The sequence below is a fragment of the Nomia melanderi genome, chromosome 4 (genome assembly GCF_051020985.1).
Source record: "Nomia melanderi isolate GNS246 chromosome 4, iyNomMela1, whole genome shotgun sequence".
NCBI classification, from domain to species: domain Eukaryota; kingdom Metazoa; phylum Arthropoda; class Insecta; order Hymenoptera; family Halictidae; genus Nomia; species Nomia melanderi.
This window is the reverse complement of record NC_135002.1, coordinates 11,625,717-11,639,570: the sequence shown is the minus strand read 5'-3', so window position 1 is coordinate 11,639,570 and position 13,854 is coordinate 11,625,717.

Below are 13,854 nucleotides of genomic sequence, written 5' to 3'. Positions count from 1 at the left end.
AAAAATAAATATATCTGATCTATAGACAATATACTCGGTCATAGAACCAAAGCGATCCAACTCTGTTCTTTGTCCAACAGACGTTTCGCTATATGATGGTCCCGAGCCAATGTTACTCAAACACTCACTAACTGTCATGAATTGACACATTACTCGGAGCAAAAACGTTGTCGAAGAACTCTGTGGCAGGTAGGAAACGGAAGACGAAGGGATAAATGTGTCGGCGGTGGCCGATCCGCAAGATTTGTCGCCTATGAAAACGCGTTTCTCAAGTCCAGCAACACCTGTCACATAAACCATCGCGTACACCCACGTATCTTCCTCTTTTTTTTCCTGCCGAAGACAAAACATCGTCGGACTCCGTCGATAATCTGCGCCCGATCCGCTCACGTGAGTGCAGTGCTTGTCATACGGGTACGATAATAACATCGTGGATACTATTTGTAACACAAAGCGCGATTATCTAATAATAGAGGGACAAATAAGCCCACGATTCCCAACGCGTATTCGACATTTCCCGCTTCCTCGTAACGTCCTCGGAAAACCCGTGAAAAAATTCGACAAATGCGTGATACGATGAGACCGGTTCCAGGAACTTTCTTACGCACGACAATGGATATATTCGCATCCATTTGCCGTAACGGTTACATACGATGTAAAGCCTCGTAACGTTTCGCGTGAAATTTTCTTGGATACTGTTTACATCTAACGAGGAAATTACTTAACCTTAGAATACCCGAGCGTTTAATACAATTAACATATTCAATACTAGCGTCGCATATTCGTGACGGCCGAAATCTTATATTTTTCGTAAAGAATATGAAATTAATCCTATAGATATGATAAATAATTAAAAGTTATTAGCTACGGCATTGTATTTCGAAACTCAATGACTCGTTTTAGTTTCGTCTTTTCAATATTTTGTTTAGAAGACTCCTTCGATTGAATAAAATATTACAACTGAGAAGATCGTCACCGAAGCGAACCCTGCTAGCAAACGTGTTAATAAGTAATTCTTATAAAAATTGTAACAATAGATTTTTTTTCGGTTGCTTCGCGTACCCACTACAGTATTCGAGTGAAACTATTTATTTTCAAAATCATTTTGAATAATTAACACTTTCAAGATATAAGTAATCATGAAATAAAGAAATTAACACCCGTCATTTTAACAGGTACGGTACTTCTAGTGATAAGGGAGTATTTCTCGGTGTTAAGGTCGTTTTTTGAAGGGTTTTAAATTAGGATTAGATTAAGAAGTAATGATGATGGAAATTTAGAATTTTTCATTCATGTTTATTTCTGTCTCGGGAGCATTATGTAAAATTTGCAAGCAATTTTTGTTGTGGGTTACGAAAGCTATTAAATATTAAATGTAATAAAGAATTTTATTAACTTATTTTATTTTGTATAACTACTGTGATATTTCAATGATTAGTGAGTCGATTTCTGTAGAATCTTACACATGTATAAAGTAGATGCCCCTTTATAATAAATAACGCAATTATGTAACCTTAGTAGCCATACAAAATGAAATATTATACGTACTAACTAATAACTTTATTAATCTTCATAAAAATCGCACAAAAATTTTAGTTTGTGCTTTCGAAATATAAATATGCATTTTAGTCTAATTGTAATTTAATGCTAATAATTATAATGCTCTCACTTTCATTTAGTTTCAAGTTCCCGTCAATGTAGAAAATGAACGAAATGTAGAATTGAATAAGTCACTACTCTTTAAAGTCGGCAATTAGGTCTTAGGTAGTTACTGTTTTCCTTCAACATCTTGAGCTATTTTCAGCGATCGAATGCCGGAAAGATATTAATAATAATGGCTATTAGGGCACAAGTCTGTTAAGTGGCAGACGTTTTTAGAACACGGGCGAAGGAAAGATCGACGGAATCGTTAATAGTATTAATCGATTCCTTCATTGCGTCAATGTAATTTTCTAATTCGAAATTATAATAGTTCGATAGTAGTTTACCATTCGTGACATTGAACCACGTACGTGCTTAAACAAAAATAAACAGGCTAAAACGGAGAAATCTAAACACAATTTTTGCATGGGTCTCTGTTTTAGAAATCTCTTGCTCTTAGTAGTTCAAATTTCATTTATATATTGAAATTTAAGGTTATTATAGGTCATCTAAAATTCTTAAGTGATTGTATATCTAAAACAAAACAAAAAAATTACCTTAGATCCCTACAATACTTACTATAAACCGGCTCATACGCTCTCTAATTATGGTTGCAATGCAAGTCTCATTTGTATATTTATAATTTAATAAAGAAATCACATTATAATAATCATAAATTTACAAAGTCTAATATCTAATAACTTACTTTTTAACAATCTTTTTAAAACTCGATGATATCTGCCTACTATTATTTCATATAGATTTCAATCGTTTTCGGTTTAGTGAGTTATTCAATAATTTGTTAAAAATTAACGACTAACAGATAAAGCGTTCTTAACCAATTTTTCAATGGCACTATCGATTATAAACGTGAACCAGAAAGTTATTTTGAGTAACATAATCCGGATCCAAATTTTAAAAAATGCTATTAAGTCTCTCTTTAACATAATCTAATTATTTCAATTGAAATTATAATTAAAAAAAACTATAAAGCTTCTGTTTAATCTCATCGAGAAGCCTATTAAAAAGCTTCCGGTAGGTAAAGTGCTAAATAACGTTCTATAGATGCTTAAATTGAAAAGTGTATATCAGTCGGGTATAATAATGTTATTATCACAGTACGATGGTATAGCAGCCATTTCCGAACCTTATCCATTTCGTTGCGTGTAATTGCCTATTTATAGGATATATGTAATATCTTCTCATTACTATATCATGATTAAACCTTCCTAGAGCAACATTCTTCGGTTTGATTAATTACGAGGCTCATTCCCATGTGTTCGATTCGTACTAGATTCGTAGTTTATTTGACCTAGTTTAAATCCATCTTTAAAAAACCTGCATCGCGAAACAAATATAAATTCAAATATAATAACTGTCGATTTTCAAATATATATATATTTGAATTTATATTTGTGATAGATATTTCGAAATTTTTGAAGTATATATATATGTGATAGATATTTCGAAATTTTTGAAGTATATATATATGTGATAGATATTTCGAAATTTTTGAATGTATAAACCACAAGCTACATATGTGGATTATATATATATTTTCATCTATTATATTTATTAAATTTATTAGAAATAGAAAAATATTCATCTGAGGGAAAATATTTTTATGAGGTTAATGATTTCTTCCATGTTTTAAGTAGTTTCGTGAACCAGTGTATGTAGTAATATAATAAACATCTTTCTATTCATATTTTACTTAATGTCCATTCTACGTGATCGCTTCAAATTCTTCAATATTCTTTTTATTGAATATACCACATTGAAAATACTTTTCCTTCCGCTTTCCTTTATTTGCATGTCTCTTTTAAAACATGGGACAAGTGATCGTTAATTACTAATAAAATAAATTAAATAAAAAGATAATTTATTCCTATCTCTCTGTTTACTTATATTTCTTTGAAAAAAGAAAGTTTAAAATATCAATTATTATAAGCCAAAGAATCACGTAAATGATAAAATATTGAAACAAACATCCGTGTGGGTCAAACATGACCCGTCGCGGGGAACGCGTAGCGTTTCGAACTCCAATTCATACTGCCGCGAAGTAGTAAGACACTTATATTACTCTAAACATTCACCTTGTTACATGCAATTGTTTATACGATGTCTACCATGACTTTCCACTAAAACCCACATATGCATGTACGTTAAATGATCGTTACTGTTTTTCAAGTTTTCCCGTTAAATCATTGAAGAACTCGGCGAACAAAAACTGATCGATAATCAGTTAACAACAAAACACAATATTCAAATTAAAAGAAGACCTTTTACTCAATAAAAAAACATTATCACATTTCATTTATGGGAAATATATTTTTTTATATAACAAGAAATGATACTTTATATTTCTCTTAAAAATTAGAGTATTAGACTCGAATTGAAAAGAAAATTGTTGCATTATACTCATTATTATTATTCTCATTATTGTTATTACTATTACTATAATATTACATTTATTATATTGTCATATTATGTTTATTATGTATCATCTTGTTGAAGGCACATATACCTACGCAAAACATTAGCGTCGTAACTGGAAGGGCTAAGGGAGGATATTAAACAACGGAGCTCCAGTGACCCAGCCGTCGTGGTCCGAGGTGGCAATAAAGATCGTTAGAAAAATACAATGAACCGTCTACCGAGAATAGCCGGAACGAGCGGTTTTACAGGAATAGAAGCTTCTTGTTTCATGAAAATGTTCCTTGAATCACGCGTCGAGTGTGTTTGGTTCCGCGAAAAGAGGTTTTCTCCGGTGAACGGTTGATCTAAGAATCGGAAGAAGCTTTACCACGGTATCGACGCGCGAACCGATGGCGAGCGGAGAAAAATGGAACGTTTCGCGTTAAAGTCACGCTTCTAAATATTCCTCGCGTCAGTCAACGAACTCCTTTCGCGATGCATATCGCGAGACCCATCGTCACTTTCATTCTTACTCTCTCCTCTATGTGTCGCTTCCTTTCCTTTTATCTCAGCCAAACACTGAATTCATGTTTCACGTTGGATATCGTCAAGATTCGCATGTCGCGTTACACGCTATCGAAGTTTCCTCGCGAGACGATGACAAGAAGCTGAGGGATTCGCGCGGCGAACATCGAGCCACGAGAAAAGAGAACGAACCGTGAATTTCCTCGGGGAATTATCGATCGGTTATCGATGAATTCTGGATCCGTGGCGATAGAGAACCGCCTGTCCACGCTGGCCCGACCGCACGCGCACCATCCGCAGCTTCCACACGCCACGCAGAAGCACGCTAGACTCAACGCGACACGACACAACACGACATGGCTCGACTCGACTCGACTTCAGCTCGACTGCTCGTGTTTGCTAGCCAGGGCATAGCACCTCCCGTAGGAGCCGCGAGTGAGGAGTCAACCCGCTCCAGGAATAGAAACACCAAACCCGAAATGTTCGAGCGTAGAAGCGCAACATTAAAACGCACCGGCCGCCTCCGCCGACGACGCACTGTGGGCCAGAGCCGTAAAAACGCGCGCAAAAGTGGAATTTTCAAGATTGCTGGAAATCAATGGAATTTGGGATATTCGTTTTTAACCTGTTAACTGTGGAATTTAGTTTGAAAAATCTCTCGTCTTGCGCGCGATACAATCCAAAAATGAAGAGTGTATTCGTTAAACGCAGGATGAATGCGCCTAGGGTATATTTTAATGAGAAACCAAAGCTAAAGAAAGCTTCTTTCGTTTCAGCCCAGAAACCGTTTTTCTATTTTCACATAAAAAAATTCTGAATAGTGCGATCGTTCTATTGTTCCATTTCTAGGCAGGCAATAACAAAAATAAAAATAAATAATTTGAAGGAAGGCGAATAGGCAGTATACCGGACAAGCACGATCGTGTTGCTTGCCACTCAAACGGTTAAGGATATGTTTCCGTCTATAAAGCAATCAATGCTTTAAATTCTCCGTTTTTAGATTATAGAAACACTGCATTATTACTTTATTAAAGTATTTCCAATTTTGTAAGCCTCTTTTCATTAAAAACATGTTCGGCACACCTTTGTTAAATCGTCAACAATCTAGCCTTTTGTTAACAATAACTCTTTAACTCTTGAGTTTTGAACCTATATTTATATAACATTTTTTAGTTAAAATCACGTTCTGAATCAATTGGCAAAGTTTCATTTTCTTAGGGTGAAACACCCCCCAGGACAGTTTTAAGAGGGTAATTTTTCATCTTACTAAAAAAATAATACCAGAATCAGATTCTGCGACTTCAAAAGATCTCAAACACAGATTATTTTGTAATTATTGATAACAAAATAACAGAAATGCGCGACGTCGTAAGAGCTCCGCTATCGCTCGTCTATTCGGTACAATAGAACCTCACTTATTCGAACCCGTAAATGCTGAACTTTTAACACATAATAATGGCACTTTCTTTCAATCAACAAGTAAATACTATAATGTTGTGTAACATATTTGGGGATCATATTATTTACTACATTGTTTTTATTGTAGAATAAGAAATTAAATAATAATTAAATGATGGGATATTAAAATTAATTAAACGTATCAGTTTTGCTGTTCTTATGATCTTTGTAAAACTGAAGATTCAATAAAAATATCCTGTTAAAGCAATTAAATATCTTTTTATTAATATCATAGATTATTTAGATTTGTCAATCTACTTATTTCATTAGAATAATTTGATTTTTATTAAATTAAATTTCACTTATTCGTGAGTGCCGCTGAATAACTATAGTTTCCTATAAATTATAATTCTGTTCATTTTACGAATTGTCAGTTCTTGTTATATTAAATTTCATAAAAATAATTTTCCTCCTTTTATTAGCTTCCATTTGCACTGCAAACACCCTTTTGAATGTATGATCTCTGTCGATTCATGTAACCAAACTTTGAACGGTCGGTACTGCAGAATTCTCCCTTAATTCAGTTTTTAATGAAAAAAATGTTTAAAAGTCTGCGTTGAGTCTCTAGGTTAGGTCAAATATGAAATTTTGTTCTCCACAAAATAAAGTTCGTCCTCTTAGGGTTTAATTTTGTCTGCACAGTGACCTGTCTTAAAAAATCACTTAACGTTCTAAACTGTATTTAACATGACACTAAAAAGAGCAATTAAAAACTGGAAAGGGGTCGATGCTCAAGCTGCAGCCATCCCTCACGCCGTGATATATTAATATCTTCACAACATCGACATATTTCCTGAGAAAATAATCTTCACGCTTCCCCAAATAGGATTTTATGTCCTATAATCGCACGATGGTCCAAGAGTTAGCGCAATTATGGCCGTATTAACGGAACGAAAAGTTTGAAGGACCTCTAGGCAGCTGATTTGACGCGGAACGTTCCTAAGGTTAATTTAGACGGAGACCACGTGGCCGAATGATCTACGAGAAAATTTCTAGTGGCATCAATGGTCCACGTGCTAACGACTTACATTTGAGCTTCGGAGAGAGGAAAGGTCGGTCGCTCGTGCAGCGGGCTTTCTCAAATAAATGGCCAATAGTTCCCTCGCAACGATACAATAAATAACACTTAGGCGGCCGCCTAAAAACACTATAACTGTAACCTTTTTCATTAATTTGAACTGAATAGATTCAACAGATTTTATTAAAAATTGAAATTTTTGTTTTATTTTCAATTGTGCTTTGCAATTTGTCCGCATAGACATTTGGCAAATTTATATAACATAGTGTTATTAGCATGTGGGTGCAACCTCCAGCGAGGTTACACTGTAAGTTGTTTTTTTTTGTAATTCCTAATTTAGTAAGTCGTTTGGACGCTTCCTTTTTAATTTCCTTTCGAGTGTTGTTCTGTGTGATTTTTTTATGGGGAGATTGGGGTGGTTGTAGATTTTTCTGACTGCTTCTTGGCGTATGTTGTTATTTCTTCTTTTATTGTTTGAAGGAATGGATCTTTTCGAATGCCTTCGTTTTTATGGATTGTAGTACTTCTATTTTTTCTGTTTGGCTTTTGGGCTTTATTATTGTTTTGGGCATTTGCAGTTTGTTTTCAGGGCTAAGTTTGACATTCCTGTTTGTTAACCAGTGCATTTGTCTCCTTTTGTTTGTATGTTTTTGCAGATTGCCTTTATGTGATGTTTCCATGTAAGTTTTGAGTCTAATCGTGGGCCCAGCTATATCACCTGTTTAAATTGAAGTCATGAATTCTAAAACGACACAAGCCCACTTTCTAACGTTATCCATATGAGTCATTGATGTACTCGTTTTCAGCTTACTCAGACCTATTTGATAATATTAAAAATATACACGTAATGAAGATGTGTGTACAGCCAATGCTTACAGTATGACTCAACAAAATAAGTAATGAATGAACAAAAATGAAAGAAAAGGTTGATTTTCTCGAAATGTTGACAGGTTGACTTGCTCTTTTGAAATTCATGGCTTGAATTGTGTTTCACAAAAGCAAGAAAGGTATTTATCGAATTGCCAATAGTCCTATGGTAAGGCTAATTAAATAAGAAAAGAAAAAAGTAAACAAAATAAATGGTAGTGCATTGCTAATAATTGTGAAAGAAAAGTGGAAAATCTCCCCATTCCGTTGGCTAAGTGTTTAACTATCCGTATAACGTGATTTGATCAATCGATTAATTATGATCGATTACTTCGATATAAAATAACTACGCGTACATTAGCGAACGCATAAACATGCGATGAACTGAATCTTGAAGCATTGCTGAAGGATCATTGCTTAATACTTTAATGACCATATAAGTATTTTATTGTAGAATTATTAGCTACCGTCAATGTTTTCTGGAAATCTTGTATGCGATATCTAATAAACGTATTGTTAATTCAGGTATAACATACAATATTTATTTAGTGCTGTCATCAAGTTGTAGTTGTATTAGTAAATTATTTTAGATCAAGCAGACATCTTTGAAGATAAGTAATTTAATTTGATGTTTCTTCAAGTACTGTTATATCATCGCTTTGTGCATTAAGTTCGATTAGAATTGCAATTCAATGAAATTCTGTTACTACATATTATTATTTATTGCTAACCCTAGAAAAACAGCCTCGAAGTTAACCTACACTCGTGATCGCTCAAGTTCGGTGATTTTTTTGAGCGAACAATATTTTCATTAAACTGAATACGAAACATCAACGTCAATCTTGAAGATACAAATGAAAATCATTCTTTTACATACCTTACACAAAGCTGTACTATAAATAGCTATTTTAGTCTGGTGCAGATCCTATTTCGACGTTAGCCGATGTAATTTTATCTATGGTTTAGATAAGCTACAACTTTTTTCGGCTAAGTAAACTATTAATCGTGATAGGTGTAGGGTAAGTCAAGGAAAGATATTACACACATTAGTTCCCCGAGACTTTCTTTCACGAAAAGACTTCGACTTAATTCACGAGAAAATAAGTCAACGTGAACCGAAAGAAATGGACCGCCATGATATTGCCATCTGGGTGAAAATTCGGCCGCTTTTGTCACGAATCCAACGGGGGCGAAAGCACGTTCAAAGGCTGCGCGTATCGTGAAAAAGAAAATAATCAATTTCGCCTTGTACTCGGTCCAAACGGTCAGAAACACCTACACGTCAATCAGCTCACTTCCCGTTTCCCGACTCCTTAAACACAAATCAATCATATCCGCACTACCGAGTTCTATTTGTGTGCTTTCCCCGGGAACACGTGTTTCATTAGGAAAACGTGTTGATCCCTTCTCCGCGTCGGTCCGTCGACACGGCAGAGATACCCCTGTCGATTTATACCAAAACGGTGTCGTTTTTCCTCCTAATCGGGGCAACGTGTGTCTACTTCCTGTCGGGCTCCTTTAAACCAGCTAAACTGTGTCTTTTCCACCGTAAATAGAGGTAGACGTAACAAAACATGGATCGAAACAGTCTGGTACTGTATGACCCGTTGTAACGGCGAGAGATACGATCCGCAGGGATCTCGCGTTATACGAGAGCGGGAGTGAAAAAATGTATTGGGTCATTTCAGAAATAATGTGGTTTCTTGTTTCTTTTATTTTTAAAAATAAAAATACACAAAAGTGCTTTCGAAGTAATTATAATGTGTTGATGCACAATTTATAGGTAATGTAGGAGAATATGTTTTAGATTAAAAACAGTTTTGTTTATCCTTATTTATGCAATATAATTGCATGATTATTTTTGTAATGTAACGGAATGTAATGTACATTTTCTTTTTGTTTAAACAACAGAAACGTGAAATTTGATCATTTTATGTGTAGAATAACTTAAAGTACAAAGGCAGATAAAAGTATAATTGATTCATTGTCAAAATCGCTTAAAATTAAGAGGCGTGAATAAAAATATTACTTTATTTAAATAATTGATTAATTGATCTCATATTTAAAATGAATTCCTTCCTGCAATAACGCAACTAATTCCTCATAGAAATTACATTATATTTTGTAATTTTATAATTATACATACTATAGTATAGATTCAATAAGAAATTTGATTTTTCACTTTTAACTTTTAATTTTTATATTTATTCAAGAACACCTACGTTCTTATGTTAGAAATGCGTGTTTTAGATCGAATTTTTTATTTGCATTTTTCAGTTGCAATACCGATTTTATTTACATTGTTAAAACTGGTAGGAATCTTTATGATAAGTAAAATAAAGGAAACACCGAATGAATTATTATGTAAATTATCAATTTACATATAAAATGAATTAATAAGTGTCCACTTACCTGTAATATCAAGACGAAAACAACCCATTGGTAATATTTAATGTTCCTAATCGTCTCTTGTGCATTGGCTGCATCGTTTTCCCGGTGATTGAACCGATTTGATCGAAGGTTCCCATATGATGGCGCGATGCCAGGTGCTGCAACGTTGCCTCCGGTTATCCCCAACATTGCTCCAGTCACAAAATAAGTGCTATGTATCCAACAGTACGCGTTGAAAGCTTCTATGGGGATATCTCTGTGTGAATAGAAGGATGAAGATTCGCAAGGGAATAAACGGAAACTTTGCCTTCATTGTTGCATCGCATTAACAAAAGCTCTTTACGAACGAAATGATTGACTCGAAAGCTATTTTGAACATTTTCCTTGAAAATCTTATCGAATAACCACACGAAAATGGAATTGTGTACAGTAAAACCTCGATTTACTTAATTTTATTTGTAGAAACGGCGATGAAAATAACCAACCCATTACACGTATGTAAATAATGATCTTAATTCTCGATTAATTGCACTTGTACACTTATATTCACTGTAAATATATTTCTATAAGTTCTTAAACTGTGTATAAACTATATAATCTGGAATTATTTACCCACAAAAACGTTATGAAACGAAGCTATTGCACGACGAATTCTTTACTCAAGTTTCAGACTGATTCAGTTAAAACTAAACACGTAGAGTGAGAAATATTAGTTAAAAATAATTGACTACCGCCTTACGTGAAAGCGATATAGATCGGGAGGACGTAATTCGGGGCCCCACTGTATAACAGTTTCGAACAGTTATTTTCGAAAGCTTGTTAATCCCAAAATGGAATCGTCGTTCGAATACCATCTTCATCCAACAATATTTCACACAGTTCGCTCGCGATTCGAACCTATTCCTTGCATCGCGAATCGTGACGATAGGAACGATACTGACAATGAGATAAGGATTCATCGTGCGTGCAGCGTACGTATTAGACATGGAAACCGTGGACTGGAGGAACGATAATGTTGATACGGCTGTCCACTGCTGCGGCCTTGATCTTCCGGTGCAACGTCCTCGAGTAAACACTCGACATCCGCGTAGATAACGAACAGAGTACATACTCTCGGATACGAATTCTTGAATCGTCGCCATTTTCTCTTCACAGGTGGATGAAATATAAGCCGATTGTACGTTAACGCATTATTTACCTCCTTTAAATTAATGAGATATTCTAGTGTGATAAGTTAACAATGACGATTTTTTCTATACGTCGAAGGTAGAAAATTACTTTTATATAAATTTAGAAATGTGCTTTTAAAATATTGTAGTACTATTCGAAAAGGAAGGAAGTCGAGAAGATAACGCAAAACTTTGAACACGTTTTTCTCTAAACTGCATTTTTTTAATTGATAGCCACGGTTTCCAAACAATTCTCATGGCTATAAACTCACAAGGAAACCTTTTCAACCAGTACACGCCGATGAAATTTATTTGAAACATAGTTCTCAATAAAATATTTTACAAGTATTTTTTCTTGTCGGTCAACGTCCACTTTGAACGGGTGATAACACCCCGCAAAGTTGAGGGTTGACAGTATGTTTTTCACAATATCTCTGAAACTAGAGGATATAAAAAAGAAATTATTTTTTTACATTGTTCGCTTCGAAATGAACAATTTAGATTTCCTTTCTACACGCTTTAGTTTCAGAGATGTAAAAAATATACTTTCAACCCTGAACTTTGAGGGATGTTTTCTTGTCAGATGAATTTGACGTTTATTTTTGTAGTAATTATTTGCATTAGCGATTCCTGTCCGATTTGAATGATCTCGACATATGTCGTCGGAGGCTTGGTTCTGAATAACTTTCGTATAGTCGAGGTTCTACTGGTTTAACATTATTATTTTAATATTATTATTCAACAATAATTTCTTGGACTCAATTCAAACGAAAACGTGCTAAATAAAATGAATTGAGAACTAGATGTGTAGATTACTTGAAATGATGAAATTATATATTTGCCATAATGACAGCGAGTTTCATTCGCATAAAGTTAATTTTTAATGATACCTTGTGTGGACACATTCTATCGGATTGCCAACGACCTGTTTGCTGCTGATAATTAAGGAGAACATCAGTATCAAAACCGTTGTCAATGCGTGCAGCCGGAAGATGATACCATCGTTTCTTACTCTGGACACCTGAGAAACCACGATAAGTTCTATTCATTCCTGTCTTGCGTATTCCTTTCTTTTCTTTTCATTCGAATTGAGTTGGATTCTCATTAATGGTCAACAAGATTCTTAGCTTCTTCGAACGATTTTTCGAAAACCGTGCAATGGAAGTTCGTAAAGACGATATAACGCGGTCGTAAGTGAAGCTATGAAATTAATTACGCTTGAAGAATGATATTGACAAATATTGCTGGTTTTTTGATTGCTAGGAAAACTACAAATCGTAATTATCAGAGCTTTTTTCCATTAATAAATTACTCACACGTACGTAGATAAGAAGATCTACTTTTTTTTCAAACTTTTTTACTGGATACTATTTATTTAGTAGTTTCCTACTATTTCCTAATCATATTCTTCAGAAATTTTATTTACACACTCTTAAAACTGGTGAACTTATTTTTATCAACAACGTTCTTACAGATACGCGTTTCCATTAATTGATGATTGATTGAATGATTAATATAAAACATATAATTTATTTGTTATTATATTTATTGTATAACCCATAAAATGTCACTATTCATTTGCTACATCTTAATGTTGATAAAGAATATTGATCAATATGAGCCACACAAAATTGATAGGAGTCGGTGTTTAATTTGAATTCAGTACTATCCCAAAATCAATAAAATATTGGTAAATTAAATACTCGCAGATATTTTGAAGAAGTAAAACGCGATGTAACTGAACTAAACACGAACGAAACATGCAACGTCAAATATAATCAGACAAAATAAATAAAGTGAATCTTTCTCTTCAAAAATGCACTGTTTAGTGATATCACTAAAAACCATTCGAAGCATAACTTGATGCCGATTTTGTTTCAATTGATCTTCCCATTGATTAACGAGAATCCACACTCGAACGTTCGTCAGCAATCGGTTGAAGAATACTTACACGCAGGGAACAATAAAACCCTGTGATAACATCGATCATCTTCGCTTCGTTTTTCTTCTTGTTTCTGAGAATCCCATCGAACGAGATCACATTACCGTTTACATAATACACTCCATTTGAAGCTATGATCAACTTCATACTCGAACGATTAAGATCGCGACAATTTCGACATGGACGAACACCGATTTCCTCCGAGACCTGTCATTTCTAATCTTGACGAACCGTTTACACTAATTCACATCATGCGGCGATTTAAAATGGACAAAAATAACGCAGACATAACTCGGAACCTTTCCCGATCGAGCGTTGACACTTCGAACGTGAATTTCCATCGAAAACTAACTGAAAACCCATCCACGTAAAGGAACGACCACCGATTGCCAAAACACGATCGCCACGACTGTTACATTTCTCTG